Genomic DNA, 8365 nt, shown 5'->3' on the forward strand with positions numbered 1-8365 from the left:
CCCCCCTTCTCTCCGGTACCGCCGCCGCTCCCCTCCCCCCGAGCCCCCCGGTACCGCCCCGCAGACAAAGCCCCATTGTTCCCCGCCCTGTCGCGATACCCCGCGCCTAACCTTGGCCCCGTCGCGACGCAGCCACCTGCGGGAGAGGGTGAGCGGGGCGTGGGGGTGACCCCGGGGCATATCGCGACATCCCCGCCCCATCGCGATACGCGCACCTGTCGCGATCAGGCCCCGCCTATCGCGATATGGGCGAGACAAACGGGGCCCGGCGGCAGCAGAAATGCCATTTCCCACGGAATCCCATCGCATCCCATAACAGCGCCCCGAGCATCCCATAATAACACCCCGAGCATCGCGCCGCGCCCCATCCTCCCGCCCGTACCTCCGCTCTCCGTTCCGCTCCGCTCCCGCCGCACCCTCCGCTCCGCTCCGCTATCCCTCAAGCCACGCCCCCGGGGGCGGGGCCCTTCGAACGTTCGTCCAATCGTTGCCCGCATTTCCCGCTCGTAGGCGGGGCCTGCTGATGGGCAGGTGTAAGGGGCGGGGCCCGGCTGTGAGACCGCGCCCACCCGGCGGCACCTGTCGTTGCCGTGGGTACGGCACCGAGGGCCCCGCCCACAGGGCCCTACGTGAAATGCCATTGGCTGATGGCAGCGCCTCGCGGAATCCCATTGGCTGACCACGGCTCCCCCGGCATCTCATTGGCTGAGCTCAGCCCCCAGTGGTCGCCCCGCCCCGGAAGGCCCAGTTGCATTGCCCCATAGACGGACCAGTGCCCCTACGCACCCTATAGAGTCTGTAGGTCTCCTATAGACCCTATAGACCATATAGCCTCCTATAGCCCTCCCATAGCCCCCTATAGCCCTCTATAGACTCCTATATACCCTATAAACCCCCGTAGATGCTTTAGCCCTGTAGAGACCCTGTAGCTCCCTACTATAGCTCCTTAGAGACTCTATAGCCCCCCCATAGACCCTACCATCCCTTATGACACCCTATACATCTCCTATAGCTTCTTATAGCTTCCATGTCCCTTCCAGACCCTCTATAGCCCTGTACAACTCTCTACACCCCTTGTTGACCTTGGTAGTCCCCTATAGCCCCCCATAGACCCCTATAGCTTCCTAGCCCCCTATTGATCCCCATAGCCCCCTACAGACCTCTGTAGTCCCCTATAGATCTCCTATAGACCCTAAAGCCCGCTACAGTACCCCATAGACCCTGTAGCTCCCTATAGAGTCCCCTATAGACCCCATAGGGGAAACTGAGGCAGGTGCCATCTCAGGTGATTTCTGACCCACGGCTTGTGGGGAGACAGTGCAGGGCCCCACAGTCTTGTGCTGCAAAAGCAGAGCTCTGATGTGTGCTCCCCATGGGACTGAGCTCAGACTGCAGCCCCTGGTACCTGGCACAGGGGCCATCCCGCCCATTAGGATCCTGCCACCCATGGGATCCCACCACTCATTGGGATCCCATCATCCACTGAGGTCCCTATCACCCACTGGGATCCCATCACCTGTGGAGATCTTCATCACCAACAGGACCCCACTGCCTGCTGAGACTCTTCCACCCATTGGAAGGGATCCCATCACCCACAGTGACCCCACCATCCATTGGGATTCCATCATCTACAGAGACCTCAACACCCATTGGAGCCCCATCACCTGTGGAGGTTTCCATCTCTCATTGGGATCCCATAATCAGTTGGGATACCATCACCTACTGAAGTCCCCATCACCCATTGAGGTCTCCATCACCCATTGGGATCCCATAATCAGTTGTGTCATGGTTTTCTGATTTTCGGTTATTGGTACTCCACATCATAACATCATGTAGTGAATGTACCTGGTTCTCAGAAGAGAAAGACTACTACATTCCCCACGGTACTTTGCTCCTCTGTTACCGTTTTCCAGCTGGAGGGAAAAGATAAAAGCTCACAGTATAAAAACTTGCAGATCACGAGACCTTGTTCCCTTTTTCTGCTGTCTCTCGTCTTCGCAGCACCTTGCTCTCCAGCCGTCTTATCGTCGCTAGTAGAGGCATCACCTTACCCTTTTCCCTTTTTCCCTTTTTCCCTTTTTCCCGGGGCGTGGGCCCGTGGATCCCCCGTCCCCTTCGTCACAGAACCGGGCCGAACGCCCGTAAACCGTTGGCAAGTTGGGATACCACCACCTACTTTAGTCCCCATCACCCATTGAGATCTCCATCACCACTGAGAACACATCACCCATTGTGGTCTTCTTCACTCATTATGGTCTCTGTCATCTATTAGGATCCTGTCACCCACTGAGATCCCATGACCCACTGAAGTTTTCCATCATCCACTGGGATCCCATGACCCACTGAGGTTCCATCACCCACTGAGATCTCCATCACTCATTGAGATCCCACCACCCACTGGGACACCATCATGCATTGGGACCCCACCACCTATTTGGACCCTATCACCAACGTGAATGCCACTACCTAATTGGACCCACTGTAACTCCACTTCCCATGGGAATCTATCACCCACTGAGAGCCCACCACTCATCGAGACCCCACTACCCATGCCAACATATCACCCACTGATCATCCATAAGGCCCCACCACCCACTGAGGCCCCATCACCCACTGGGACCTCATCACCCACTGAGGTTCTCATCATTCATTGGGATCCCATCATCTATTGGGACCCCATCATCTTTTGAGATCTCCATCACCCACTGGGATCCCATCATCCACTGGGATCCCATCAACCATCGAGGTTTCTATCACCCAATGAGACCCCATCACCAATGGGAACACCACTATCCAATGCGACCCCGTCACCCATTGAGAACCCATAACCAACTGAGATCCCCATCACCCACTGAGATCTCATCAACCACTGAGATCTCACCACCCATTGGGATTCCACTACCTACTGGGACTCCACCGCCCACTGGGACTCCATTAGCCACTGAGATCCCCTACTGGGGGACCCAATAGGACCCCATCACCCACTGAGAACTCATCACCTACTGAGATCCCACCATCCAGTGGGATCTCATCACCCACTGAGGTTTCCATCACCTACTGGGACCCCATCAGCCACTGAAGTCCCCTACTAGGGGACTCAATAGGACCCCAACACCAATTGAGTACACATCACCCACTGAGGTCGCCATCACTCACTGCAGTCCAGCCACCCACTGGGATCCCATCACCCACTGGGACCCCATCACCCAATGGGAACACCACTACCCACTGGGAACCCATCACTCATTGAGGACTCCATTACCCACTGGGATCCCATCATCTACTGGGATTCCATCACCTATTGAGGTTTCTATCACCCACTAGGACCCCATCACCAATGGGAATGCCACTACCCAATGGGACCCCATCACCAACTGAGATCCCATCACCCATTGAGTGTACGCATTGAGTACCCAGTACGCATTGAGACTCCACTACCCATTGGGACCCCCACTACCTATTGGGACCCCATCACTCACTGGGACATCATCACCCATTGGGACTCCATCACCCATTGAGGTCCTCATCATCCATTGGGATCCCATAATCTACTGAGATCTCCATCACTCATAGGAATCCCATCACCCACTGAGAACCCATAACCCACTGGGACCCCCATCACCCACTGAGATCCCATCACCCATTGAGATCTCACCACCCACTGGGATCCCACTACTCACTGGTACTCCACTACCCATTGGGATCCCATCACCCACTGAGATCCCATCAGCCACTGAGATCCCTTATTGGGGGACCCAATAGGACTCCATCACCCATTGAGAACCCATCACCCACTGAGGCTGCCATCACTCATTGCTGTCCCATCACCCACTGGGACCCCATCACCAACGGGAACACCACTACCCACTGGGATCCCATCACCCATTGAGGTCTCCATCACCAACAGGAACACCACCACCCACTGGGACCCCATCACCCATTGGGATCCCACCAGCCAATGAGGTCTCCATCACTCATTGTGGTCCAGCCACCCACTGGGATCCCACCACCCATTGGGACTCCATCACCAACAGGAACACCACCACCCATTGGGATCTCATCACCTGTTGGGATCCCACCACCCACTGAGGTCTCCATCACCCATTGGGACCCCGTCATCCATAGAGATCCCATCACCCATTGACATCCCACTATACATTGAGACTCCACCACCCATCAGGACCCCACCACCCTTTGGGATCCCATCACCCACTGGGATCCCATTACCCACTGAGACCTCCATCACCCAATGAGGTCCCATCACCCATGGGGATCCCACCCCCTATTAAGGTCTCCATCACCAATGGCACCCCACACCGAAGGGCCCCGTCCCACTGACGCCGCACGGAACCACGCGGAGACCTATTTTTCTCTTTTTTTTTCCTCTTTTTTTTCTCCTTTTTTTTTTTTTTTGCACAAAAACAGTACATTTATTCAAGTGTTCTCCAGCACAGGTACATTAGAAAGGAGCTCATCTTTATGGTATTTTTCCGGGCACCAGAGAAAAAATAAAAAGGCGGATGGGATGGGAGCGGGACGGACAGACTTCCTACACCTGCTGCACGCATTTGACCTCTTAATTAGTTCAGAACAGCAATGTCACGAGCAATACTCACACAGATACAACAGAGCGCCGGGCAGTGGCCGCAGGCGAACCGTACGGTGAAATGTACACAGCTCCCGGCAATAAATAGAGAAGCGACCCTAAAAAAAAAACCAAACAAAAACGAAAAAAAAAAAAAAACCGAAAAAAAAAAAAAAACCCCAAAACAACGCGAAAACGAAAGGAACGAACCGAGAGAGAGAGAGAGAGAGAGAGAGAGAGAGAGAGAGAGAGAAAGGAGGATGAGGAGGAGGAGGAGGAAGGGCGCGGGCGCGGGGCGGAATGTGGCGCGGGCGGCGGGGCCCGGCGGAGGAGCGGTCCCAACTCGACGCGGCGATCCCTCGGGGCAGCACACGGCGTTCCCCACACGGCGGCGCTGCGGCGGCTTCCAGGGCGCGGGGCGGAAACACGCGAGCGCGGCTGGCTTCAAGTACAAAGTTAAAATGCCTTTTTTTTTTTTTTTTGGGTTTTTTTCTTTTTTTTTTCTTTTTTTTTTTCATTTTTTTCATTTTTTTTCTCTTATTTTTTTTTCCTTTCCTCTTTTCCTTTTTCTGTTCTCCTTTCATTTTTTTTTCTTTCATTTTTTCCCCCATTTTTTTTCCTTTCATTCGCTTCTCCTTTTTTTTTTTCGTCTTTTTTTTATGATTTTTTTTTTTTTGCCTTTTACTTTTTTAATAATAATATATCAGAGTAAAATTATAGTGCTCTTTGAAACTCCACTACGAGAAAACGAAACAAACAGTCATTGTCCGGACAGCAGACTTAAGTTAACAATATATATTCTTAATAAAACGTTTTAGCACCGTGTTTGTCACCTATCCCTCAGCGGATCTTAAGGAATTTAGGTTTCGTTTTTTTTTTTTTAATTTTTTTTTTAATTTTTCTTTATTTTTTCTTTCTTTTTTTTTTTTTAAATCTAGGGCTGTGCAACAAAAGGTGTCTGTTTGTCTTAAAAAAAGCTGTGGGTCGGGGACGTTAAAAACGGAACTCTTTCCCCACGCATCCCCCATAGCGGGGGCCGCTGCCGCGGGCGCCTTCCAGTTGTGCTGCAACGGAGGAGCTGCTGCTTCCCTGTGCTGCATTGCACCGCGTGCTGCAGGGCCGTGCATCGCTTGCTCTGGTGCTGCAGGGCCGTGCACAGCTCGCATCGGGTGTCGCAGCGCCCCGCACGACCTGCGAGCAGTGCTGCAGGTCCGTGCAAAGTGTGCACCCTCTGCTGCTGGGCCATGCAGGGCCTGCGACCTGTGCTGCAGGGCCACGCCAAGTTTGGAGCCGACGCTGCAGGGCTATGCATTGCTCTGCACCTGGTGTTGCAGGACCACGCACAACCGGCAAACAGCGCTGCAGCACCACGCAATGTTTGCACCCTACGCTGCCGGGCTACGCCAGGTTTGCATCTGGTACTGCAGGGCCATGCCAGGACCTGCATCAGTGCTGCAGGACCCTGCAAAATTGGCACCCTATGCTGCAGGGCCACGCATGGCTTGCATCTGGTGCTGCAGTGCAATGCGGGACGGACAAAGTGCTACAGGACCATGCAGGGTTTGCACCCTGTGCTGCAGGGCCGTGCAGGGTTTGCATTTGGCGCTTCAGGATTTGCACCCAGCATTGCAGAGTGGTGCAGGATTTGCACTCAGCGCTGCAGGACTTGCACCCAGCGCTGCAGGGCAATGTGGGCTTTGCAGCCATTTTGCAGCACACACCACACAGGCCTTGCACCCAGCACCATGCAGGACCTGCAGCACTGCCCCAGCCCCGCGGCTTGGCCCCCTCCTAGCACCATGGGGACCCCCCGCCTCGAGCACCTCTCCGAGCACCCTGCAACGCCGCCGGCCGGCTCGCTGCGCATTAGCCAGCACCCAGCACCGAGCTGCCGGCGGCGGTGGTGGCACGGGGGGGCCGGGGGTGTCCTGGCCCCCGCCCCGCGCACGGGACCCCCCCTTTCACAGTTACAGGAAGAGACGGCAACGGGGCCCCCCCGTGCCTTAGCACCAGTCCCTGCGCTCCCCCCGCGCACCGCATCTGACTCCCGAGCGCTGAGCACCATCCGCACCGCAGCACCGCTGAATGCACCCGGCTCCGGAACTCTGCTGCCAGGCTGCTGTCCTCGCCACTGTCACTGCCACCGTGACTGTCACCACGACCGTCACCATCACCATCATCATGACCGCCAGAGTCACCATCACCATGACCATCATCACAGCTGTCACGATGACCATGACCATGACCATGACCCATCACCGAGACTATGACCATCACCATGATCGTCACTGTCACCATGACCATCTCCTTCACTGTCACTGTCATGACTATCACTATGACCACGATCACAACCATGACCACGACTACCACTGTCATCAGGACCATCACCATCAGCATGACCATCACCGTGACTGTCATTGTCACCATGACAGCCACCATAACCATGACCGCCACCAAGACCATGACCATCACCATGACTGCCACCGTCTCTGTCACCGTGACCATCACCATGACTGTCACCGTGACCATAACCATGATCATGACCATGACCATCACTGTCACCATGACCACAATTGCCACCAAGACCATGACTATCACCATGACCGCCATTGTCTCTGTCACCATGACCATGACCATGACCCATGACGGTCACCACCACCATCACGCCACCGCAGCATCCCTGCGCTCAGCACAGCACCGGCCGCCCTACGCCCTCCTGCAGCCGCCGCTGCCACGGGTGCAGCATGGACGCACCGTGGTGCCCACCAAAGGGACCGCTGGAACCCATCGCTCCGAAAAAACACCGGCACCGGGGTGGGCTCCAGCCTCGTCCCAAGCCGGCGTTAGCACCAGGGTCCGAGCACCGCTCCGGCACCGCCTCCGCGCCGAAACCTCCGCCCGCTCGGGGCCACGTACGCAGAACAGCACCAGTACGTCAGGCGGGACGGCGCCGCTTCCTTTTGGGACAGAAAAAGGTTATTGCATGAGTCGGGGTGGGGGCTCCCCCCCGGCCCCGCCGGCCCCCTCCACGCGGCTCCGGAAAGCCGCGGCGCGTAAGGCAACGTGGAAGCTGATGTCTCGACTCCCCCCGCTGTTTAAAAGCACCATTATGAAGTCGGGTTGTACAGTAGTAACAGTACCTTTTATATATATATATATCTATATCTCATATCTATCATATATATATAAACTGTAAACAAGAGGTAACAGCGGCTCCTAGGATTTGCTTTCTTCAAGGTTTCCCATGTGGTAGGCACCCAAAATATTGTAGAAAAGGTGTGAGTGTGGCGTGCGCGTGTCCGCCGCGTCCCCGCCGGTGCTTCTGCTCCGTGTCACCGCGCGCGGTGCTGCTGGCAAGGAGGGAGGGAGGCGCGGGCGCCGCGGCTCCGAGCAGCAGGGACCCAACGAACGGAAAAACCCAGCCAGAAAAGAGCGGAAAACGGAAAAGGTTACCCCGAAAAAAAATTAAAAACCGTTTTGGTTGGTCGGTTGTCTGTTTCTTTTTTTTTTTTTTTTTCCTCTTTTATTTTGTGTTTTTTTTCCTTCCTTTTTTTTTTCCTTTTGTTTTTTTTGTCTTTCGGTTTGCTTTTTACTTTTTTCCTTGCTTTGTTTTTTTTCCTTTTGCTTTGTTTTTTTTTTCCACATTTTGTTTTTCCATATTTCATTTTTCCGCGTTTTGATTTTTCCACATTTTGGTTTTTTTTCCCCACGTTTTGTTTCTCCATATTTTGTATTTCCCACATTTTTTTCCTTTTATTTTGTTATTCCATATTTTTTTTT

General features: G+C 54.4%; 1 protein-coding gene across 1 annotated transcript in view; it reads right to left on the reverse strand.

Annotated features, from left to right (window-relative positions):
* Positions 1-460, reverse strand: part of DPYSL5 (dihydropyrimidinase like 5) — a gene marked incomplete at its 3' end in the record, with an annotated part of 6664 nt that extends 6204 nt beyond the window's left edge. Inside the window, 1 exon segment of the mRNA XM_021392790.1 lies at positions 383-460.

This window comes from Numida meleagris, chromosome 3 (genome assembly GCF_002078875.1).
Source record: "Numida meleagris isolate 19003 breed g44 Domestic line chromosome 3, NumMel1.0, whole genome shotgun sequence".
NCBI lineage: Eukaryota > Metazoa > Chordata > Aves > Galliformes > Numididae > Numida > Numida meleagris.